General features: G+C 42.3%; 1 protein-coding gene across 10 annotated transcripts in view; it reads right to left on the reverse strand.

Annotated features, from left to right (window-relative positions):
* RBFOX3 (RNA binding fox-1 homolog 3) overlaps positions 1-26582 on the reverse strand; it is a 488491-nt gene that overhangs the window by 460915 nt on the left and 994 nt on the right. The window lies entirely within an intron of this gene.

Here is a 26582-nt window from a genome sequence, read left to right on the forward strand (position 1 = left end):
TTATTATTATTATTATTATTACTACTACTACTACTACTACTACTATTACTACTACTATATAGGAAGGACAGCAATATCTATCTTCCATGACCATAGACTGCTGATAAAAATTAGAATCTACAACAGTTCATTTAGTGACCGTTCGAAGTTACAACGGCTCTGAAAAAAATGTCTGATGACCATTTCTCATTTCACAACCATGTTACACCTTTGCAGCATCCCCATGGCCATGTGATCAAAATTCAGACATTTGGCAAATGGCATGTATTTATGACGGTTGCAGTGTCCCGGGGTCATGTGAACCCCTTTTGCAACCTTCTGACCAGCAAAGTCAAGGGAGAAGTCAGATTCATTTCACAACCATGTTATTAGCAAGTACAGTGATTCATTTAATAACTATGGGAAGAAAGGCCATACAATGGGAGAAAATTTTCTAAACAAATGTCTCGCTTAACAACAGAAATTTTGGGCTCAATTGTGACCGTAAGTCAAGGACTACTTGTATCTAATTCTATAGACATCTGATACAAAATACTTTTTAAAGTCATGTGACTTAATAGATAGAAATTTTTTAATCAGAGTGAGGTCCACCCCTTCTTACAATGAGGAGGCTGTTTCAGGCAACATATATACTAAGTCTTGTGGCTTGCCCTACATTTCCTAAAATAAACTGCCAGTGGGACAGTTCTGCCATTTTAAGGCAGAAGCTCTTGCCGGCTTCTGTCTCACCACCAATACTAAAGCAAATTTGCTATTTTTCTTCAGATGGGTGTAGAAAAATGGTATCTTATCACTTAAATATCTTGGGTGGGCCTGGATTTCGGCAGCATTATGAGCAGTCTGGTTTTCTCAAAGCTGGTTACGCTTAGCTGAGAGAAAAGAAGAATTACGAGGGATGTGATAGCAGTCTTCAAATATGTGAAAAGACTGTTACATAGAAGAAAACCAAGACTGCTCTCTCTTGCTTGAGTACAAGAACAGAATAATGAACTGCAGTCATCAGAAGCATCTGCTTAAATGTTGGGGGGGGGGGTCTTCCTTATAGGAAGAGCATTTCAAAAATCAGATCCATTTTTGAAATGCTCTTCCTGTAAGGAAGGTGTGAGATTTTTTTTTTACCACAGAACTGGTGGATTCACCTTCACTGGATGTATTAAAGTGAAAGCCAGGCAACCATTTTGTCAGGAATGTTTTAATTTGGGTTTCTGCTCCAAAAAAGAGGTTTGTTAAGTCCTTCCAACAATGGCGAATGATGAAGACAAATCTTGCAAGGAACAATTCTTTATTTCGTTTCAGCCAAAACACCAACAATGTGCAAAGGCGCGCAGGGCTCTTTTTATATGACCAGATCACCGGACACAATGGCAACAACCAGGGCACTTTCGCGTCTTGCGCGTGCGCGCAAGGCTGGCGCCACTCAGTCTGGTCCCAGGCAGCTTCTGGAATGCCCGGGCCCATTGCAACATCCCGAACCTGCCTATGCAGGTTCAGGACACAACACCCCTCCCCCCTAGATTGATTGAAACATTCCTGATACCTTCAACATCCTTCCTTGGGAAGAGTGTTATACGTTCTAACAGTCAAATGCAAGGAATGGAGTACCTGAGGTTGGCCTTCAAGCAAAATTCCCTCCATATTTTTTGGGTGAATAGATGTGCCCGAAATCATAAAATAAAACAAAATAACATTTTTAGTCAGTGACTTTAGGATTAGTACCCCTTGGACTGGACAGCAACTTCACAAAATCTTTAAGATATTTGGGTGGGCACTTGGCCCTTTGCAACCTCCTCGGACCAGGAGAGTTTGCTTGGCCCCCCTGCTCGCCCACCAGGCTGGGTGGGCCAAGACGTTGCTGCCCAAATGCCCCAGGTGACCCTGGTGCTGTTGCCTGACCTACCTGCTCGCCTGCCAGGCTCGGTAGACCAGGACTTTGCTGCCCCAAATACCCAGTTGACCTGCCCATCTGCTGGCTGGCTGGACCCTCTGAGCAAAAGCCAGCATCCCTTGGAGGGGTGGTATTCTCCAATTCCATAATGGACCTTTCTTGGGAGCACTGTTCCTCAAACCCAAGGCCAGCAGATGGAGATTCCGGGGTAACTACAGGGCCCCAGTACCCCGTGGACCCCAAGGCCATGTCAGAAGTGCCAGAGTCAGGAGTTGCCTCTCTGTTAGCCCCCTTTCCAGCGGACTTCCTTCTGGGAGCAACTGCATAATTTGGCCAGTTCCCTTGCTGTGTTGCCAGTTCTCTTGTAGGTTGTGAGTTGTGTGGATACCCCCAGTCAGTCTCCCTGTCTGGAGCACTATCTGTTGTGTAAGAATAATGTACATACCCCCGGTGTGACTCCCTGTCTGGAGTAAGTGTGGGCATGTGGGATGACCCCCTGCCCAATGAATTCCTGTTCCGAGCACTTGCGGAACCTTGTGATGGGGTACCCATGGCCTCATCAGCTACTAGGGAAGGCCGGAGATACTGATCCCCAGAATGCACATTATAATCTTCCTCTCCCCCCCCCGAGCAGAGCCAGGAGGGGAAGGGTGAGAGTCCAGCCGCCAACGCAACTGGTCTATGTGCCGCCAAAGAACGCGGCCATCTTCCAATGTCACTTCATATGACAATGGTCCAGAGACCTTGCACACCACAGCTGTTACCCAGAGATGACTTGGCCCATAGTTTCGAGTCCAGACCGGATCACCCACTTGCAGTCTCCTAGGTGCCCGCGGATGTGACACCTGTGACGCCACCCGGTCAGGGTGCAGCTGGTCCATCTTAGTGATGAGCCACGACCCCAACGGAGTTCAGCAGGGCTCTTCCCTGTGGAAGTGCAAAGTGTGGTGCGATGTGCCAGAAGAAAGTCTGCTAACCTGTGATGCCAGTTACCGTAAGTCAGTTTCTTGAGGGCATCCTTGGTGGTGCGCACCATTCTCTCTGCCATTCCGTTGGAGGAAGGGTGGAAGGGAGCCGAAGTTGCATGACAGATCAGGTTGGCCTGAAGAAAAGCCTGGAACTCAGAAGAGGTAAATTGAGGACTGTTATCTGAAACCAGAACATCGGGAAGGCCATGAGCAGCAAAAATACCTCTCAACACCTGGATAGTCTTAGCAGTAGTAGTGGAGGACACAGGAACAACTTCTAGCCACTTGGAATGGCTATCAACAACAACCAAGAAGAACTGCGCCTGAAAGGGCCCAGCGTAATCTATATGTACCCTAGACTACGGAGTTTGAGTTTCCTCCCGCCTATGAACTGGGGCCTGAGGCATTTCAGGCCAGGACTGTTGGCACACCTGGCACCCGTGCACCTGGGCCTCGATGGCTTTATCAAGGCCAGGCCACCACAGATGGCTGCGCACAAGCGCTTTCCTCCTGACTATACCAGGATGTCCCTCATGTAGAGAGGTTAAGATTCTAGACCTCAATGAGGCTGGGATTACTACCCTGCTACCCCATAACAAACAACCCTTGAATGTGGACAACTCATTCTTCTTGTGCCAGAAGCTTTGGAACTCCGCATCAGGGCACTTGTCAGGCCATCCTGACAACACCCACGTCAGCACGCATGTAAGCGTGTGATCAGTGGCAGTTTCTGCAGCCACATCCCTAGCATTGAAGGGAGACTCAGGCAATTCTTGAAAGGACAGAATATTAATGGCTGGAGCAGGATCAGGCTCCAATTTGTTCAATGGCAATCTACTTAGGCCATCAGCATGACCCATTTCCTTTCCAGGTTTGTGAACCAATATATAATCATTTGCTGACAGGGAAATGGACCATCTCAGCATATGAGGAGAAAGGATATGTGGGGTCTGTTTGGTAGTGATAAACAACCCCAGCAGGGGCTTATGGTCAGTCTAGACCATGAAGTGGCGGCCGTATACGAAATCATGAAACTTCTTAATGCCTGCCACTATAGCCAATGCTTCCCTGTCAACTTGAGCGTAATTACGCTCTGCAGAAGACAGAGTCCTAGAGTAATAAGCCACAGGAACCTGAGTGCCGTCATCCTTCAGATGACTAAGTACAGCTCCAACCCCATATGGAGATGCATCACAGGCAATGCAAACAGGTAGCTGCTCATTGAAGTGAGCTAACACTGCATTAGAAGTGAGCAAGGCTTTAACCTTATTGAAACTTTTTTCATGGACTTTGGTCCACTGCCAACAGGCTTGTTTGTCTAAGAGCCTGTGTAAGGGCTCTGCTACTGCAGCTTTATGTGGGAGAAATGCATGGTAAAAGTTTAATAGCCCCCAAAAGGCTTGCAGCTCACCCTTAGATTTAGGGCTTGGGGCCTGCTGGATAGCTTTTAATTTAGATTCAGAAGGGTGAATGCCTTGAGCGTCTATCCTGAATCCTAAGAAGTCAGTAGAATTGACTCCTATCTTACACTTGTCCTTCTTTAACGTAAGGCTTGCTCTTCTAAAACGAAGCAAGACAGCCCTTAATCTCTCTGCCAAGTTTTGAGATGACTCACCAGCAATGAGAACATCATCAAAATATGGGCAGACTCCAGGAATACCCCGAAGTGTGCTCTCCATGACACTTTGGAATATGCCAGGGGCTACGTTCACCCCAAATTGCAATCTCTTTACTCTGAAAGCTACTCTGTGAGTTACAATAGTTTGAGCCTCGGCAGCTGCCTCATCAATAGGCAAGTGTTGATAGGCCTGTGCCAGGTCAAGCTTTGCAAAAATGTGCCCCCCCCTTGAGGGAAGCCAGGATGTGGCTTACTACAGGTACTGGATAAGTGTGCTGCTGCAGCACTTTGTTCAGTGTGCACTTGTAGTCTGCACATATATGTATGTCCCCATTAGCCTTTAAAGGCGTCACTATGGGGGTTTCCCATGGACTAGAATCTACAGGTTCTAAGATGCCCTGCTGGAGCAATTTGTCCAGCTCAGCATCAATCTTACCTTTGAGGGCAAAAGGTACCCTCCTAGGCTTAACCCTAATGGCCGTTATTGTTGGGTCTAACCGTAGTGAAACTGGAGGCCTCTTATAGGATCCAGGCTCAGAACTAAACACATCTGCAAACTCCTTGCAGACTTCTGCCAAGCTCCATGTTTGCAAATTGTGCAGCCCAGTAACCTGGATTCCCAGAGCCTCGAACCAAGTCTCATGCGTTCACCCCCAACAACCAACACATCTAAGGGACCTTCAAAATCCTTGTGCTGCACCTTAAGGGTGGCCTCCTCCTTAACACACACCTTGGAATTTTGAAAATCTGTGAGTATTATATTGGATGGCCTAAGTTTGGCTTGAAGGACACTGCTGTTGCAAATCTTTCTAAATGTGTTGAGGGAAATAATGGAAAGAGCGGACCCCGTGTCCAACTCCATGGATAAAGGAACCCCTTGTAACCTTGCTTTAAGGGACAGTTTCTTCTTTAGGGGTTTATGCATTGCGCAGAAACCCACCCTATTTTGGCAGGAGACCCTGGTACCTTTCAGATGCAATTCTTCATGAGGTTGTACCTTCTGGCAACCCAAACAGACGGATGCTATGTGGCCTTGCCTGCTGCACGCTCTGCAAATGGCAGAACGGAACCTGCAGTCAGCTCGCTTGTGGCATCCTCCACACCCGAAGCATTGAAGAGCTGCTGGGGCCTTTTCTGTATGTTCCTTCTGTCTTCTTCCAGTCGCCTGGTAGAGCTTATCCACCTCTTCTTCAGGATCTGCCTCCGAATCTTCTCGCACGTCCTCCTGGTGGATGGTGGCTGTCTCTGGAGGGCTCCTGGTGGGCCACAGATTCTTTACTGCCCCGCCGGCTGCTTCCTCTGCTGTAACCTCTCGCAGAGCATCTTGGAAAGAGACATCTTCTTTTGCAAAGATTTTTTTCTGTAAGTCTCTGTTTCTTAATCCACATACAAAGTGATCGCGCAGTCTTTCTTCCAAATCTTTAAACTCACACGGTCTGGCTGCTCGCCTCAAGGCCGCAACAAAGTCCTTAGCAGATTCACCTGCCCTCTGGTCCCTTTGTTCAAATGTGTGCCTCCAGGCAATGACAGACAACTTGGGCTGGAAATGTTCTTTCATTAGTTTCTTTAAGTCAGTATACGTTACTGACTCCAGAGGGGCAGGGGCCACCAGATTTTCTGCGATTTCAAAGGCTTCCTGTCCACAGACACACAACAGGGTTGCAGCCTTCAAGCCATATTCTCTGATCTGGTTTACCCTGAAGTAATTCTCCACCCTCGCAACGTAGGATTCCCATCTCTCCGGGTGTGAGACATCGAATTCGGATAAACGGCCGATCTTCGCCATCCTATAGTTTGCACTTCACCACTCGCTTCTCTTAGGGAAGGGGTCTTTCAGCCGAGCTCACCTTCCAGCGATGCTGTACTGGCAGGCTGGGACGCTGATTTTAACGCCGTCTTCTCTCTTCAGGACTTCTTTGGGTAAGTCTTTAAAGCTTCCTCCTGTTCAGCTTGTAAAGTATCCCACCTTCGTTGCCAGTGTTAAGTCTTTCCAACAATGGCGAATAATGAAGACACATCTTGCAAGGAACAAATCTTTATTTCGTTTCAGCCCAAACACCAAAAACGAGCAAAGGCACGCAGGCCTCTTTTTATATGAACAGATCCCCAGACACAATGGCAACAACCAGGGTGCTTTTGTGCCTTGCACATGCGCGCAAGGCTGGCGCCACTCAGTCTGATCCCGCACAGCTTCTGGAATGCCCGGGACCATTACAACATCCCGAGCCTGCCTCTGCAGGCTCAGGACACAACAAGGTTGGACTAAATGGCCCTATCCAGCTGTATGAAACTTTAAGCTCAAAAATGTTATTACCATGGCTAGAATTGCCGTGAAAAGTACTGGGTTGAAAAATGCTTCCATGGTACCTCCTAAGCCCTACAACCAGCAGAAACTTTTTTATACAAATAAAAGGAATGGTGCCTTTAGAACAGGGTGCTTCTCCCTGAAATAAGTTTGTGCATACACTCTTTTGCAGGAGGTCAAATACACACAACATAGACTGCTTCATAGTAATAATAATAATAATAGTAAAGTTGGAAGGGACCTTGGAGGTCATCTAGTCCAACCCCCTGCTCGGGCAGGAAACCCTACACCATTTCGGACAAATGGCTGTCCAGTCTCTTCTTAAAAACTTCCAGTGTTGGAGCATTTACTGCTTCTGGAGGCAAGCTGTTCCACTGATTAATTGTTCTCACTGTCAGGAAGTTTCTCCTTAGTTCTAGGTTGCTTCTCTCCTTGATTAGTTTCCACCCGTTGCTTCTTGTCCTGCCTTCAGGTGCTTTGGAAAATAGCTTAATTCCCTCTTCTTTATGGCAGCCCCTGAGATATTGGAATACTGCTATCATGTCCCCCCTTGTCCTTCTCTTCGTTAAACTAGACATACCCAATTCTCGCAACCGTTCCTTATATGTTTTAGCCTCCAGTCCCCTAATCATCTTTGTTGCTCTTCTCTGTACTCTTTCTAGAGTCTCAACATCTTTTTTACATCGTGGTGACCAAAACTGGATGCAGTATTCCAAGTGTGGCCTTACCAAGGCATTGAAGAGTGGTATTAATACTTCGTGTGATCTTGATTCTATCCCTCTGTTAATGCAGCCTAGTACTGTGTTGGCCTTTTTGGCAGCTGCCGCACACTGCTGGCTCATATTTAACTGATTGTCTACTAGGACTCCGAGGTCCCTCTCACAGTTACTACTATTGAGCATGGTGCCACCTATGCTGTACTTGTGCATTTGGTTTTTCTTGCCTAAATGTAGAACCTTGCTTTTTTCACCATTGAATTTCATTTTGTTAGTTAGTGCCCAGTGTTCAAGTCTGTCCAGATCCTTCTGTATCTGAAGCCTGTCTTCTGGAGTGTTGGCTATTCCTGCCAGCTTGGTGTCATCTGCAAATTTGATGAGTTCCCCATCTATCCCTTCATCCAAATCGTTGATGAAGATGTTGAAGAGTACTGGGCCCAGAACAGAGCCCTGGGGCACCCCACTACACACTTCCCTCCATATAGATGCAGTTCCATTGAGGACCACTCGCTGAGTACGGCCGGTCAGCCAGCTACGGATCCATCTGGTGGTGGTTCTGTCTACCCCACATTTTTCTATCTTGTCAAGTAGTAGGTTGTGATCTACTTTATCAAATGCCTTACTGAAGTCCAAGTAAATTATGTCCACAGCATTCCTCTGATCCACTAATTTTGTCACTTGGTCAAAGAATGCAATAAGATTTGTCTGGCATGATCTATTTTTGACAAACCCATGTTGGCTTTTAGTAATGACTTTGTTTGCCTCTAGGTGTTCGTTGATTCGTTGTTTGATTATCTTTTCCAGGATCTTCCCAGGTATTGAGGTCAGGCTGATAGGTCTGTAATTTCCTGGATCCATTTTTTTTCCTTTTTTGAGGATGGGAACTACATCAGCTCTTTTCCAGTCCTCTGGTAGTTCCCCTGTGTTCCAGGATCTTTGAAAAATATAGTTCAGTGGCTCCGATATCACATCTGCCAGTTCCTTGAGAACTCTGGGGTGTAATCCATCTGGTCCTGGCGATTTGAACTCATCTAGGCTGGACAGGTGCTCCCTAACCATTTTCTTGCCTATCTTAACTTGTGTTTCTGTTTTGTTTTTTATGGCACTATTTTTGATAGGTTGGTCTGTTTTTTCCCTTTGTGTAAAGACAGATGCAAAAAATGAGTTAAATAGTTCTGCTTTCTCCCTGTTGCTTGTCACCTTCTTGCCACTTCCACCCACTAATGGACCAATCATTTCCTTCACTTTTTTCTTGTTTTTTACATGTTGAAAGAAGCTTTTTTTGTTATTTTTGACTTTGGTCGCAAGCCTTAGTTCATTTTGAGCCTTGGCTTTCTTCACTTCATCTTTGCAGGCTCGGGCTATTTGCTGATATTCTGACTTAGTTATGTTCCCCTCTTTCCACTTTCTGTACTTGTCCTTTTTATCTTTCAATTTGTCAGAGAGTTCTTTATGCAGCCATGCTGGTTTCTTTTGAGAGCTGTTATTTTTCCTCTTTGTTGGTATTGTGCTAGACTGTGCTTTTATTATCTCATTTTTCAAAATTTCCCAAGCTTCTTGAGTTGTTTTCCCCTTGAGGATTCTCATCCATGGAATCCTTCCCAAGCCCTCTCTAAGTTTATTGAAATTAGCTCTCTTGAAGTCCAAGACTCTAGTTTGACTGTGTTCTATTGGTTGTGCTTCTATAATGTTGAATTCTAATATTGCATGATCACTTCCTCCCAGGGTTCCTATGGCTTCAACACCGTCTATCATTTCATCTCTGTTAGTGAGAATTAGATCCAAAATGGCTAATCCCCTAGTTCCCTTCTCTACTTTTTGGGAGACAAAGTTGTCTGCTAGGTTTGCCAGGAACCTGTTTGATCTTCCACTTGGTGCGGAGTTTGTCTCCCAGTTGATGTCAGGGTAGTTAAAGTCCCCCATTACTATTGTGGTGTGCTTCCTACATACCTTAGTTAGCTGACTAGCAAAAAGTTCATCTATTTCCTCTGTTTGGTTGGGTGGTCTGTAGTATACACCTATGGCAATGTCATTTCCCCCCCCCTTTTATATTGACCCAAATGCATTCAAGACAGTTTTTATCATTGTTGTACTCTATTTCTGTGGAGATGTAGTTATTTCTTATATAGAGAGCAACTCCACCTCCTCTTTTATTTGGTCTGTTTCTTTTAAATAATTTAAATCCCTCTAGCTGTGTGTTCCATGTGTGAGTTTCATCCCACCATGTTTCCGTAATGGCAACAATATCGTATCTGCCCTCGTTAACCTGAATTTCTAGTTCACCCTGTTTGCTGTTCATACTCTGTGCATTGGTGTATAAACATTTGAGTCCTTTGTGGGTGGCCCTGTGTTTCCTTTCTACATAACCTGTGTGGTGCCTGAGTTCCCCTATTGTCTTACCACCTATTTGGTTAGTGCACTTTATGTGGCACTCGCTATTAGAGGCTTCATTTTGATTGGTAGCAAGGTTGGTATTCTTGTCCACACACACATCTATGCTACATGCACTGATAGCCCTATAGTTTTTAAATTGCCGGGACAGGGTTGTTCCGTATCAATTAACTCCCTGTCCCCGCTGTTTAGTTTAAATTTCCCTCCAGAAAATCTGTGAATTTATAGCCGAGTAACTCAGTCCCTTTTTTTGATGGATGCAAACCATCTCTTTTGTACATCTTTTGATTGGACCAGCTACTGACATCGTGACTAATATATCCGAAGCCTTCCCCTTTACACCACTCCTTTAGCCACATATTGAATTGTGCTATGCGCTGGTGTGGTACTTGCAAATTATTTTGTGTGTGGAATAGGGGAGGAGGATTTCTGTTACTCCAGAGACTGTGCTAACTGTGATAGCTAGAAAGAGAACTGATTGGCATTCCTGACTTGTTCTTAGAACTTCAAGGCTGGCAGAAAATTATTGGGTTTCTGAAGTACTGGAGGGAGGGGGGTAGAAATGGGGTTAATACTGTGCTGTAATGTTATGTTTTTTTTCAATGCCTGGGACTAAAGATGGTAGCTTGGAAAACATGCAAATTCAGAACATCTGCTCATTCTGAATTGGTACCATCAGGTGTAAGGAACCAGAACAACTCTGTGAGTAGGCCCAAATAGTTTCTTTACTGTTATTCTTCTACTCACAAAAATCTCACCAGACTAACTGCATTTTAGTGGTCGCACAGTGATTAGAATGCAGTACTGCAGGCTAACTCACTGCTCACTCCAGGAGTTCAATTCTGAGCAGCTCAAGTTTGACTCAGCCTTCCATCCTTCCAAGGTTGGTAAAATGAGGACCCAGATTGTTGGGGGCAACATACTGATTCTGTAAACCACTTAGAGAGGGATGTAAAGCACTGTGAAGCAGTATGTAAGTCTTAAGTGCTATTGCTAAGTGCTATTTTCTTGGGAACAGAGGTCTTTGAAAGTCTGGCCTCTGTCGCTTCCTCCCACAGAAGGACTCCAAGCTAGATCACCTCTTTACTCCCCCCTCAACTCTAGAGGGAGATTCCACCACAAGTACCAAGAGAATGTAGTCCACCTACTAAATTCAGAAATCAGTTGGGTCCTAAAAATGAAATTATTCTGTTTCTGTAACTTAATTCTTTTTCTCTTGTAATAAATCTGGGTAGAGACCCTTCTGTAAGAACCTTGCTTTTTAGTGCGCTCATATATGACACATATGAGAGAACAATTCTGGTATTAGGTCTTCATTTCACTTTCTGTTTCCTGGCTCTTTATGATGAAATACTACAGAATTATGTCAACACCAAAGTATAAAATGATTATTGCCAATTAGCTATTTTGTATAGTCATGATTTATCTAATTGGGGCATATACCAATATACAATTTTTGCTAGTTTATGATGTGGAAAGGGTAAAGATTCTTATGTTAGGAATGGAATTTACAAATATATGGAGGTTATCAGTATGCGATCAAAAGCAATTATTCTGGATAGCAGCAGCAGCAGCAACAGTGAAGTAACTAGCATCTATATCAGTGGTTCTCAACCTTTTTAATGCCGCGACCCCCAACCGGTCGTAAGTTGAGGACTACTGAACTGGTGCAGCACCGTTTGCAGAATGGGGCTTTTGGCGGGCTCAGCAGGGCAGAGACAGCCTGGACAATTCCTATTGGCTTTTGAAAGCCAATAGAATTAGGCGCTATTCAAGAGAGTCTGTTCTATTGGCTTTCAAAAGCCAATAGAATAAAAGGGAGTAGCACAGCTAAGGAAAAGGGGAAAAAATGGCGGACTGCGTTGTTTGGCAACCCCCGTGAAATGGTCGTTTGACCCCAAATGGGATCCCGACCCACAGGTTGAGAACCACTGATCTATATCATCGGGTAAAGGAATTCTTTCAAGAAGGCATTCATTTTCCAAGAAAACAGAATGGAGAGTCTGGGGCTTGTCTAAAACCAGTGATGGATTGTATATAAATTGATAAATTGAATTCTAATCAAGGAAGAGTTTTGAGTCAGTAGGAAAACTAATCTAGGCTTAGAAATATAGCCAGTACTGGCTTTCTATGAATCACATCTATATTTGTGGAAGATTTGGACCTGACGTTGTTCCCATTTATTATTTATTAATAAGATTTATAAGACTATTCAATTCAAAAAGTGTGACTCGGGGCAATATACAGCATTAAAAAAAAATCAACCAACCCTTACCCCAAAACCTTATAATACTAAACATATTCAATATATAATTAATTTTTTAAAAAGGGTGACCAGGCAAAATAGAACAATTTGACCAAAAGGGCACTTTCATTCAACTAGAATAAACCTAGAACTAGAGCCTGTCATATACTGGGGAGGATAGGGGGGGGGGTAGATCAATCCATAAATTATAATCAATTATTTTGGTTAGAATGATTTCTATTAATTGTTTTTCATAATGTATTATAACACCCATTTTATTCATTTGTATTAGTGTCAATGGATAATTAAACAACTCAATCCAGAGTTCTCACCTGAGGCATAAATAATCAGCCTCAAATTATTCTAATTTGGACACATTGCCTGAAGATCCAGCTCTCTGGAAAGGACTCTAACACTAGGAAAGGTGGTAGGAAGGAAAAGAAGAGGACAACCACAGCAAGGTGGGTGGACTCAGTTTTACTGAGTGCACCCTCAGGAGATTTGAAAGAGCAGGCTGGGATAGGTTGTCATGGAGAATATCTATCTATACCAGCGGTTCTCAACCTTTTTATACAGCGACCCCCGGTCACATGGACGCGCCGCGCATGCACGGCACCACCCCATGCACGCCGCCGCCCCCATGCGCGCCGCCCCCCATGCGCAACGGCCGCCCCATGTGCAGCCCCATGCACGGCGGCGCCCCGTGCGCAGCGCATGCATGCACAGTGGCGCCCCTGTGTGTGACGCATGCATGCTCGGCGGTGCCCCCATGCGCGGTGCGCATGCTCGGCAGTGCCCCCTGAGGGGGAAAAATGGTGGATCGCGTTGTTTGGTGACCCCCGTAAAATGGTCGTTCGACCCCAAATGGGGTCGCGACCCATAGGTTGAGAACCGCTGATCTATACGGTTCCTAGGAGTAAAAAAAAAACACAACTTGATGGCACATAATCAATCAACTAATTTCTAGTTTGCTCCTGGAAACTATTCCAAGTGCTGCTTTATAATAAACATGTAACATGTAACCATAATAAAGTCCTAGACATTTGGGATCAAGTTATTTAGAGCTATCTCTTCCCATACTGTTTTTTTTATTATTTAGTATCGTATTTTTTATTTTTAATAATCTTAAAAGAAAAAGACTGTTTTTTAAAAAGTGCAAACTAAACAAAAATACTAAGAAGAGAAAGAAAAGAAATTATCTATTTTACAATTACCAATGGCTACTGAATTACCAATGAATTTACTTCTATAGTATGAATAGTATAATACTATAGGACAGGGGTGTCAAACTGCCAGCTCACGGGCCAGATGCATCACGTGGAAGCCGCGCCCACCCCATTGCCGGCAATGGCAAAACCGGCCCGATACGTCGTGCGACATCATGTGACGTCGCAAGTTTGACATACCTGCTATAGGATTTCATAGACTATCTGCCATAGTAACATATATTGCTGCATCCTTTGGTTAGTAGAAAATATTGCCATTTTCAAAACATATCACAAATTTATCCTTCCACATTGTATTCAACAACCAGAGCTTCACATTATGTTCTACTATCTCCAAACTAAGTTATACTTCTCAGTTCCAGCACATTATTTCTCAAACTAAATATTTTAGTTGGCCCCTGCTCTATCATATCAGTAATATGTTAATTGCCTTGCTGTAAAATATTTAAGATTAATTATGAATTAATATTTTAGTTTTGCTTTTATTTCATTAATTTATTCTATAATTATATATTTTAGTCTGGAAGATAAAGTTTTTAAATTAAATGGCAGTAAATACTTCATTGGGAAGTATTTCCCACCTTTAATAGAGCTCTCAGATAATAGAGAGGTTCTACTCATTGAAAAGATATCAATTTGGTTAAGGCACCAGGCCTGAAACCAGGAAATTGTGAGTTCTAATACTGCTTTAGGCATGAAGGCACCTGCATGACCTTGGTGTCTCTCACCCACCCCTAAAGAAGAAGGCAATGGAAAACCGCTTCTAAAATCTTTCCAAGAAAACATCAGGCACTGATCAAGATGGCCATCAGAAGACATTGATTTAAAGGCATGCACACATGTGCATGCCTTTAAGGAAAATGAGGACTATATCAAATGAAGTAGAAAAGAGGAAAAAAACATGTTTTAATATTTCTGAAGGAGTTCAAGATGCAGTACTGAAGTGATACTGTCACTGATGAATCTTCATTAAGTGTGTATGTTTTTCCAACCTTCTCTATACCAGGGATTATCCCAGTTTGGCTACAATCCAATTGCATACCCATTATAATTTCAACAATCATGAAATAGCCTGCTGGCTCCCCTTTTGTTTTCATCTTTTTAAAAATAAAATCAATTACATATGTTTAACAAGAACAAATGTATGTACTAGCCATTCAAATATGCTCTAAAAACATACCAACTAATTAAGGACTTCCTTACTTGCTCTTTATGATCTTAAGTAACCTTCAAAAGGCATTTATCTACCATCAGCTGTTATCTCTTAAAAAACTGTGATGACAAACTGATTTAGCTAATGCACACACTTAAAATCTGTGTTTACAGAATGAACGAGTAAATTCATCCCATAGGGTTTGATAAACTATCTTGAAAGCAAACAAACGCAAACACACTCAACATCTTTAGATAATAATACTTACATACATACAGTAATTATAAATGCCTCACTAGTCCAACCTAAATGAAGCTATTCAGTCTTATTGGTCCACTGAATTAAGGAATATGCTTCTCCAACACACAATTACCAGCAAGTTTTATTAAAATTTCCTCAAAATTCCTATAATGTACAAAGTGATAACAGTAGAGAATTCAGAATGATGAATCCCCCTCCATACACTAGCCCAGTGATGGCGATCCTTTTAGAGACCAAGTGCCCAAACTGCAACCCAAAACCCACTTATCTCCAGGTGCCAGGTGGGACATGGCCCACTGGGTGGGCGTGGCTGTGATGGTCATGGCAGACTGGGTGGGTGTGGCCAAAGTGGGCATGGTCACCTCGATGTTGCTCATGGGGAGGGACGCCTGTAGGCAGGGTTGGGGTATATCCAGGGGGTCTCTGGCAGGTGAGGTGGTGGACAGGAGGTTCATCCTGCGGGGTGAGTCGAGGCGAGGCAGGGCGGGGATACCATTGCCATGGGGCAAGGTGAGGCAGGGGCCAGGGCAGCTGTTGCCTGACACCATCAGCCCCCGCACACAGAGGCCAGCGAGCACATGGGGGCTGCCGGTGTCCATCAGCAGCCACAGCCTGATGGCTCCTCAGCCGGCATATTCTGGGGCTCCGCAGCCTACCACCAGCAGTTCAGAGAAGCCACCTCTGAGCTGGACAGCTGGCTGACAGCTGAGGAGGTGATGTAATGGGTCGTGCCTGGGAAAAGGAGAGCATGTGAGGCCAGGAGAGACGGGACAGGGGAGAGGGAAACCAGCCATGCCGGGATGCATCTGGCCACGTGGGACCTCAGGTGGCTGGTTGAAGAGGGACGATTGCCATCTCTGAGGCATGGCATGCATGCCCACAAAGAGGGCTCTGAATGCTGCCTCTGGCACCCATTCGCCACCACTGCACTAGCCTATCTCTCTGAGCTGGGTTACTCTTAGTCCAAGTTGAAGCAACAGTATTTTCAACAGTTTGTAAATGCATACAAGCTACCTAGATTGCCTCAGGATGCAATTATACTATGCCAATAGACATAAATAATTAAACTCATTCCTGATGGAAACAAAGAATAGCAAACTAATTGTATAGAATTTTCTGTGCCAACAATTACCTGTCTCTGGACAAAAGGAGCAACTTTTTCTTCACCACATTGAGAGTCCACTGGTAATGTAGCCTGATACAGCCTACAGCAACAGGGTGTATCCTGTTTAAGAGGGTCTAAGAAACTTACAATCATTGATTTAGTGACTGTTCAATGTTACAATGGACACTGAAAAAAGTGACTTATGACCAATCTTCATATTTATGTACACCGAGAGTTTATTTGTATGTACATTTTATGTTTGTATGTACTTGTATATCGAGAGCTTATGCACCAGAGACAAATTCCTTGTATGTCCAGTCACACTTGACCAATAAAGAATTCCTGGTGTTGCAACATCCTGGGGTTACAGTATATATTTGCCATTTATGATCTTCCCAGTATGCTTCTGACAAAGTCAATGGGGGGAAGCTGAATTCACTTAACAACTGCAGTGATTGGCTTAACAACCATGGCAAAGAAAAGATCATAACATCGGGTATGACTCATTTAATAACTGTCTTACTTAGCAATGAAATTCTGATCCCAGTTGGGATTGTAAAATTTATGTGGTAAGATCAGCATAAAATATACTGAAAGAACTCAACACTTAGAAATCCAAATGAATCAGAAGAACAGGTCTTGGGCACACGAGTACAAGGAGTGTTTCAACAGTAGATGCTTTTATAACAGAATCCTGAAGCCTCACTGCAGTTCAGTCAGCATGCATTAGCCTCGCTCAGAAAACAGAGTCATTTGAAAACAATAGCAACTCTTCTGTACAGTAGACCATTACTCCCTTGAAACTCTTTCCTGCCATTTGGTAGTTCTGTGGCTTGTAGATGTTTTGTATTGTACTCCATGTGGCTGACATTTTCACGGACCTGGAGCTTGTACCAGAGAATCTAAACCTGAGTCTGAGGCTCTGGGCTTGTGGAACTTCTTTGATCCCCATGCTGGGGTCTGCATGGTGGCTTCCAGAGCTATTCATCCCTTTCCCCAGAACAAATGAGCCAACAAACAAGACCTTGGCAGGAAGCTGAAGATGGTCCAAGAAATAGGTTTTAGACTAGTGGTTCTCAACCTGTGGGTCGGGACCCCATTTGGGGTCGAACCATTTCACGGGGGTCGCCAAACAACGCAGTCCGCCATTTTTTCCCCTTTTCCTTAGCTGTGCTACTTCCTTTTATTCTATTGGCTTTTGAAAGCCAATAGAATAGACTCTCTTGAATAGAGTCTAATTCTATTAGCTTTCAAAAGCCAATAGGAATTGTCCAAGCTATCTCTGCCCTGCTGAGCCCGCCAAAAGTCCCATTCTGCAAACGGTGCTGCACCAGTTGAGTAGTCCTCGGCTTACGACCGGTTGAGTAGTCCTTGACTTACGACCGGTTGGGGGTCACGGCATTAAAAAGGTTGAGAACCACTGTTTTAGACATACTCACCTATCAAACTGGACATGTTCTTTCCTGCCTTGCTTTTCCACTCAGAAAAAAAGAAAGATTTGTTAAGAAGACACTGGTCATAGGGAGACTCATGCAAAAGGGACCTATGTCTAAGGGAAAGGACCTATATAGGTAATTCTCGATTTACAACCATTTGTTTTATGACTATTTAAAGTTATGATGGCATTGAAAAAAGTTGCTAATGACGGTTTTTCACGATGGTTGCAGCATCCCTGTGATCACATGATCAAAATTCAGATGCTTGACAACTGGTTCATATTTATGATTATTGTAGTCCCCCGTGGTCATGTGACCATATTTTATAAGCTTCTGACAAAGTCAATGGGGAAGCCACATTCACTTAACAACTGTGTTACTAATTTAACAACTACAATGGTTCACTTAACAACTGTGACAAGAAAGGTCATAGAATGGAACAAAACTCATTTAACAACTGTCTCACTTAGCAACAGAAATTTTGGACTCTCAATTGTGGTTGTAAGTTGAGAACTACCTCTTATCTCTATTTTCCTAATTCCAATATTTTTCTGTGCAAATTCAGAGGGATGAAACTGACCTTGGATTTCATTGCAAGCAGCTTCTAGATTAGTGAATTTCGCTACCAAACAAACAGTACTTCTCCCATTTAAAAGAAGCAAATGAATTAGTAATAGAGAGAAATGTGATTCTTCTTTCATTATTAACAGAACTCCTTAAAATTATTTAAATCAAAATCTGACGATAAGAAGTACTTTAGATTGAGCCTGATTATATGTGAATTTTCCATAGCTTTCTTAAGGATTTTTTTTCAGTTTTTTCAGCTATAGAGTCTCCCATCTAACCACTAACCAACTCTTACCCTATTTAATTGAGGGGCAGGATCAACTAAGTTCAACTGAGCACTGCCGCTTGCTATAGTAAAACAAAATAAACTTTGCTAACCAGGAACATAAAGAGGAAGCAAGAGCACTGTGCTATTACAAGTATTAAATAAGCAATAGAAACCCCCAGTAAATCACATACAAATTTATTGCAAAAATATAGCTTATACTTCAGGGAGGTTGTTTTTAGGAATACAAAGATTTGATGCAGGGGCGATTATGCAAGCAATCCTGTTCAAACTGGGTTAATTCAACTCCTAGCAGAAATACAACAAATTATGAGGAAAGGCTAGAGAGTGTCAAGGCTGTACAGAAATTGGGAGAGGGCTGATCTGCAAGCAAGAATCCTTAGAGTACCATTTTCCATGAGAAGAGAGGCTTGGTTCTGATGCTTGCTATACTGTGCCCTATCCTGCTTGTCCAAAATTATTTTTCTTTCTTTTCATTTTTTTTCTTTTTGCTAAAGAACATGGAATAATAGGCAAGGTTGGTTTGGCATTGCATATTTTGAACCTGAACATTAATGTTCCATTACTTCTTGCCAATCTCTGTTACCAAAATGTCTAAATATTGCGTCCAAGCACTATGGCAAGGTGGTCACAAACACACACATATATATATATATATATGTACTACTGTTGTACGAAGCTCCATGCTATCAATCTTGAGAAATCAGTATCTGTATTCAATTTTTCCTGTAGCCCAGGAGTGTCAAACTGCCGGCCCACGGGCTGGTTGCATCATATGGAGGCCATGCCCACTCCAGCTATGCAAGAAAAAAAGTCATGATAAATCGCGACACATCACATGACACAGCGAGTTTGATACCCGTGCTGTAGCCAGTCAAGTTTCTTTCATCTTTAATTTATATGTTGGTTTTGAAAGTAACAGAAGCTAAAAGAAGTTGAGAGTTAGCCCAATCAGCTGCTCTAGATTTCCTACTTTCATCCAAGTTAACGCTCTAATAAAGAATACTAGTTTTGAGATATAGATGTATGTTCAGTACAGAGCTTTTTTAAAAAATAAATGAGCCAAGAATAACTCAAAACAGGAAGCAAAATTAGAAAGAGGGCAATATGGCTGGACTCCCATGGAATTCCTTCTTCATGCAGACAGGCTGTTTCAAATAGCTCCTAAATCAATAGCTTTGTAAACAAACCTCCATTAAGGAGCAGTTCTAGTTTTCATCTCATCATTTGAATAAAGATGCAACTGAGAACAACAGCAATTAACACACTAGAAATATTTCTCATGGAACTGGAAGAATTCATTATTGTTGCCCAATTCATAGTTAAAACCTTCAAAGATACTTCAAGTTATTTTGCTATTATAAACAATACACAAAACATTATTTTATCTCCGCGCATCACTGTCTCCTGCTTTTTCTGTTATTCTTCCTGCTGCACTGAATGAACCAGAGACAATAAGGCACATTATGAAGATCATACCCCGTTCTATGCAAAATTAGCTAAGAATTTTGTTCAGCTACAAAAACAAATAGCCCAAGAGCAAGTCTAGAAAGTAGCAGAGGAAGCATTAGGGAAAGAAAAAGGAAGATTGAATAGCCCTTTCCTTGCTTTTCACTTCTTCACAGCAATTTCTGACTCCACTTTATAGAGAAGAGATGACCATTATTGGCTTTAGAATACAAGGCTTCCTAAGACCTATAAATGTGAAACTTGTCCATTTATTTATTTAGTGTCCTTTTGAGTTAGTGACTGCTTGGACAAGTCCCTGCAGTCTTCTTGGCAAGGTTTTTCAGAAGTGGTTTCTCTTGCCTCCTTTCTAAGTCTGAGGGTGACTGGCCTAAGATCACCCTGATGGCTTTCTGCCTAAAGCAGGATTCATTGTCTCCCAATTTCTACTTTGATGCCCAGAGTAATGAATAAAAGTATCATAACTCAGACACAGAGGAAATCTAATCTATTATTATATACAGTATACAAAAGCAGGCCATTTCCTCTATTGGTCCTTCATTGCCATAAACACACTTTTCCATTTTAATTTTGGGCTCCAAGGAGTTGATAATAGCAGGAACATTCTTATTATGAGTTTTTATAGCATCCAACAGTCAACAGAAATATGGTCATCATGTAGAAATTATAAATAACAACTATCTCCAAGAGTTAACAAACTATTTCTTTTGGGATCTACATCAAAGGTTCACTTGACTGAACCAAAAATATACAGTCTATAGCAAGGGAAGCAATGCCAACAGCATCAGATATTCATGGCAGAGTTTTGTTCTTTAATATTCTTTGAATCTCTGGTAAGACTACCACATACTAGTAAGTGCCATATTAAATGTGCACTGTATAGTCAAGGCCATGTTTTTCCCAGTTGCAATGTATGGCTGTGAAAGTTGGACCATAAGAAAGGCTGAGCGCAAAGAATTGAGGCCTTTGAACTATGGTGCTGGAAAAGACTCCTGCGAGTCCCTTGGACTGCAAGGCGTTCAAACCGGTCAGTCTTAGAAGAGATCAACCCTGACTGCTCTTTAGAAGGCCAGATCCTGAAGTTGAAACTCAAATACTTTGGCCACCTAATGAGAAGGAAGGACTCACTGGAGAAGAGCCTAATACTGGGAAAGATTGAGGACAATAGAAGAAGGGGACGACAGAGAATGAGGTGGCTGGATGGAGTCATTGAAGCAGCAGGAGTGAGCTTAAATAGACTCCAGAAGATGGTAGAGGACAGGAAGGCCTGGAGGAACATTGTCCATGGGGTCGCAATGGATCGGACACGACTTCGCAACTAACAATAACAACAACAAATGTGCACTAGGTATGTATATATGTATGTATATATGTATGTATGTACATACTTATGTATGTATGAAGGCGAGAACTAAATGCAAGAAGGCTGTTTGCAAAGAATGCTTTTGGGGATATTAGCTTTCTATAGGAGACTACCTTAATATCTCTTTCTTGAAGTGGAATAGGTGCTCTTCTCTGTCCACTTCCAGCTTCCTTCCAATATTCATAAGGATTAAAAGAAAGAAAAAAGAGGCTCACTAGGCTTGTAAATATTTGACAATTATTGCAATACAAGAATAAGACCTAAACTTTTATTCACCTCTCAAGCCTTTATTTACTTTGGCATTAAGACTTTTATTTCAGAAGTACTTATTTCTGAGTAAAGATGCTTTAATCTGTAAAACTGAATTTCTTTTCCCTACTATAAAGTATAATTCACACAAAGTTTTTTATTTAATTCTTCTTTCAGGGATTATAGTCTTATATACACTACATCCTGAGTCAAATACCTGTCATATGAAATGGTGCTGCTCTTAGAGAGATCCCATTATTTTCTCTCTTTTACTTAGAACGTCTGGGATTTTTAATTGTGCAGTCCATAATATGAAATAATATTTATTTGATTTCCATCCCACCTTTTCACTTTATAAGTAACTCAAGGCAGTAAACATACATAATACTCCTCCCTCCCATTTTCCCCACAACAGTCCTGTGAGGTGGGTTAGGCTGAGAGAGAGTGACTGGCCCAAAGTTACACAGCCAGCTTCCTATACAACAAGAAGCCAAATCTCCCTTTACTGGAATCCTTCTGAGATTTACTAAGCAATATAAGTATAATTAAGAACTTGACTTTCCAGATAAAATCTCAACTTAGCAATACCAATTCCCTTACACAGTTGGTATTATGGATTACTAAGGATTATAAGGGTAGGGGTGGTTTCTGTTCAAATGTGTCTGATTATCAAGGACTGTTTTCTTGGCAAGTTTTTCATAAGTAGTTTGTCCTTGCCTCCTTCCTAGGACTAAGAGAAGGTGACTAGCCCAAGGTCATCCAGCCGCTTTATGCCCAAGGCAGGACTAGAACTCACAGTCTCCTGGCTTGTCCCTTGATGCTTTAACCAGCATTCACCAAACCAGTTCTCAAGGATTGTGGTATTCAAATAATAATTATAATAAAAGAAACATTCTCTTTAGCCCCAAAATATTTGTGGAAAATTATAGGCTAGTTTTATTTATCTTAGCACACAAAGACTGATCTAACTTTGAAAGTACCAATGTAATATACATACAAATAGACTTCTTTTTAACTTTTATAGACAATGCTGAGCTCAATAAACAATGGTAGTGCTTCAGTTTCCTGAATGAGAGTCTATGTGTATGTTTCAGTCATGACTGGTAAGCAATAAAAATACAGATCCCCATCCATATATCCCAAAGGTACAAAGAAGTACAGACATCACTGTCCCTCAATCAAAGGTCTGCTGATCTTCCACTACAAATTTTCCTATGGTTGTTTGCGTTCTTAAAAATATCTCTCAGTATTTTCGGCCTTGGGCTAAACAAAACACAGGACAGATTGAAAGCCACTTGTAAATATTGAAAAGTACATTGGGGAATTTTTTTTTTAGTTAGTGTCTCCTCCATTATAGCCTAAAGCCCAGTTGTTCTCCAAGATAAATGGTGTTTCCTGCCACCTCCTTCTCAAATGTAACAAGATTTCAGTTGCAATTTTTTATTCCTCGGGCATGCAACACTTTAGTCTGAAATTTACCTGAAAACATCTAAAACCTGTGAACAAAAATACAATTCATATACATATTAAACCCAACCTTGGTAATATTAATATTAAGGCCAATGCAAAATCAGGATGATTACAACTCTTTCCTAAAAGTTAAGCAACAGAAAACTATACTTTCTTAACTCTAATAAAATATCTGTTCAATTTCCTTTTTCTCATTCATCACTTAAAGGTCCATTTCCAGAAGTAACAAAATCCATTCAATCATTGCTACATATTTACTGATTAGCAAAATTAAGGATCAAGAAATTAACAAGGCAATAAATAAAGATGGATTTGAGTTTAAGGAGAATAAAGAGTTGGGACGCAGAAAACCACGTAAAACTCAGGAGGCTAAATATATAGGCTACTCTGAAATCCCGAGTCCCAGGTTAGGATGGGATGAGAACCTTTTGCCAACTGCTTATTCAGAATATGGGGAAGATGCTAAATTTCAAAGATGAATCCACTTGACTACTGGAATTTGAAAAATTCAAATCACAGGTATGCCATCACACAATGAATAGCAATACCAAGGACCACAGAAGTGTGCCTGCTGTTTACATATTCACTAAAATACAGGTTTAAAATCTATTTTCTTTAATGCAGAGGGTATTTCTTTTCCCATTCTTAAACAAAATGCAGCAAGTGTCCTAGCTTGGAATACCTTTTTTGATGAAGACACAAAGATTTAGATTACTTTCAAACTCCAACTTAACCTTTGCCACTAAATAGCCTTTTCCTGATAATGTCTTTTTCTTCTCACTATTGCACCCTAAGTAGAATCAAAAAATGAAAAGTGAGAGAATAAAAAATTACTCATACCCAAAATGTTAGTTTAAGATGCAATCCTAAGCAATCATTTGAAGGTAAATCTCATAAATTTGTGGGACTTACTTATATAGAACTGGACTCAAATCTAGTTCATATTGGATACTCTTTTCCTCCCCTTTAATCAACCAGCACACCATGCAACTCTTTTCTTTGCCATTTACATTCACCTAGAGGGGCTCATTTTAATTAGTGTTAACGGGAATATTACAATAGTGCCTAATTAAGATCTCTATTAAGAGTCCAAAAATGCAAACTTAATTGGGAGGAGGTTGTAGAGAAAAAATGATGAAAGTTTTACATTTTAATAGATGTAATTATTAATGGGTATATTCAATTAAAATCAATCATTCAGGTATTTTTGAAAACAAAAAAGGAGGGAAAGAGCAAATCTTCAAAGTGGCACATTCTTGTAAGAACTGCCTGCTGTTTAAGATGAATATTAGGAATTTCAGAATACATAAATGTAGATAAATGTATCAGTTGCCATTATTTACCCAATAATTTATTTAGTCGTCCTCAGTACCAGAATATACTGGTATTGAGAATGAAAATATATATATTCCTGCCCTCATTTAAATGTTTGAAAGTGTATGCTATGTGTGTCTGAAGAGTTTTCAGTGGCCCTGAAACAATTTGTTCTGCCTCTTAACTAAGAGTGCATTTATACACACACATAAACAAACCCATGTCAGCTTTTCTATTCGAAGGTGTCATACTCTTAAGAATTACACCCACCCACACATTTAATACGTATCATTCTTTTGCTCTTGCATTTGATTTCTTTTTCCCAAATCCCAGAAAGAAAAACCCACTATTATTTTCAATAGTCTCATCCTCAGTTTTCCACCTTTGAATGACAAAGAATGATGACTTTTGAGATTCAGATGTGAATGCTCCATTTGGGTTTCCAGTTGATCACTGAAAAGAATTGGTTTTAAATCCAGCATGGCTTGAACACTTCCCCGTTATCCTCAGTCCTGAAGTCCAGAGGAAAAGATAGCTGCTTTTCAAGTCATACCTTCTTGTTCTGGTTCTATGCAAAAGGGCTAGTTTAGAATTACAGACACCTACTCAGACACATTATGCCAAGATCCAGCTCTCTGGAAAAGGCTGTAGTACTTGGAAAGATGTAAGGAAAGAGAGGAAGAGGATGATTAACCAGCAACAAAGTGGACGCATCCAGGTGCTATGTGATGAGTGCACTTCTGGGAGACTTGAAAGAGCAGGTTTGGGATAGATCATCAAGGAGAAAATCTATCTATATGGCCACTAGGATTGAAAATGATTTGACGGAAGTCAATCAATCAACCAATCGACGAACTGTATGGTATTACTTTAATCCCTGCTTTACTTAAGATAAAGCATTGAGTTTAAGGCTGAGTTGAAAGTTGAATCCATCTCTCATCTGAGCTATCACTCTTTTCTCTGAATTCAGAGGGAGAGTGCACACTACACATACAGAAGACCAAGGTTCAATCCTTGGCATCTCCAGGTAAAGCAGAAAAAAACTGCCTGAAACCTTGGCGCTGTCAGTTCATAAATATGTCAGTGAACTAATAGAAAACCTCTTATGTCCCGATGCCCACATCCAAGCTGTCTACCTGCAGTCTCTCCTTCATATTGTATCAACCAGTTCAAAACATCTTGATTTTTATCAGCTGATTTACAGGTATATGAATGAGAGTTCCCTCTTTCCCACATTCCATTAAAGGAAAAAGAAATGTAACGACAACGCTGCGCCTAAATCTCCTTTCCCATTTAGCGCTTAGGAACTGTATCTAACAAAACCAAAAGAACAGAGCTTGCTAACTCCTGTATTGATAGCAAACTGGTAAAAGGCGGAGGTGATGGGGAAAAGAAGGGGAGAGAAGGGAAACAAAAGCTCAGGTATGAATTTGCACAATAGAGTAACCTTCAAGCCCCGCTCTTATTTGCTTTTGTGGGTTGGCACTTTCTCAAGTTATCTCTCATTTCCATAGGAGCTACTTTGCTTCAGACTGATTCTATACTTCTAAGGGAAGCTCTTACTGCGAGCTCCCTGCTGAGGTGTAATAATGTGTGTGTGATAACATAAGAGGAAGGGGGGCACCGTTGGGTAATAAATCCCCCCCCCTTCCATTCTCTGGCAATTCAGCTTGGGATGGTGAGGCTGATCTTGCTCTGAGAGATTAGCTCTGTATTGTTATTCTGCACAGCAACCCAACTTCTCTGGGAAGGCTGCAGAAGAAACAATAAAGAGAAGGATTTTGCTGTGCGCTGTTCCCACCCTCCACTCTTTGGAGCCCGTAAGAGCAGGAGGGTAGAAGAAGAGGGTAGAAGAGGAGTGACAACCCCATCCTCCTCGCTAGTTTCTACCCAGATATTTTAATTAAGAAAGTATCGGTCACCAGAACTAAAAGGCAGGTTTTCGCGTTCAGGAACAGCCCGACCACCCGCTACCCTAGACCGTCGAATTAAACCCAGACATATACTCTCTCCCCCAATCTCGGCAGGATCGAAAAGTTGCCCGGGCAGTCCTAAACCTCGGCCAGATTGCTCAAAAGCAAAAGCCCTCCAGAGTTCAATGACACGCGTTCCCAAGAGCGCCGCGCGGCCACCCTAGTTTCCAAGAGGACTGCAGGGGCAGGAGGTCAAATGTCGCGTCCTCCGGCGTCCGGAACGCTTACGCCGCTCCGAACTCCCCCCCCCCGGCCTCTTGCCTTTGAAGAAGAGGAAGAGGGCACCGCTGGGGGAGGACAAGCTGCGGGGCTCATCTCCCCGCCGCACAAGGATCGGAGCCCGCCTCTAGGAGCGCGCGCGCGCGCGCTCGCCATAGCTGGGGAAGGGGGAGGGTTAGCCAAACGTCTGAACGCCTCCCCCGCGAGAAATGAATCATCTCCCCGAGCCAGAAGCATCAGCAGGGGCACCAGCGCCTGGCGTTGGCGGAGCCCCTGCCTCCGCCCGTCCTCGCGCGCCAGGATTTTCCTTGTGGCGCGCAGATTCCGCGTCCCCCAGCCCGAATCGTGCGCGCGCCTCGCCCACC

Source organism: Crotalus tigris, unplaced genomic scaffold (genome assembly GCF_016545835.1).
Source record: "Crotalus tigris isolate CLP2741 ecotype Arizona unplaced genomic scaffold, ASM1654583v1 scf7180000017551.9496454, whole genome shotgun sequence".
Classification (NCBI taxonomy): Eukaryota; Metazoa; Chordata; class Lepidosauria; order Squamata; family Viperidae; genus Crotalus; species Crotalus tigris.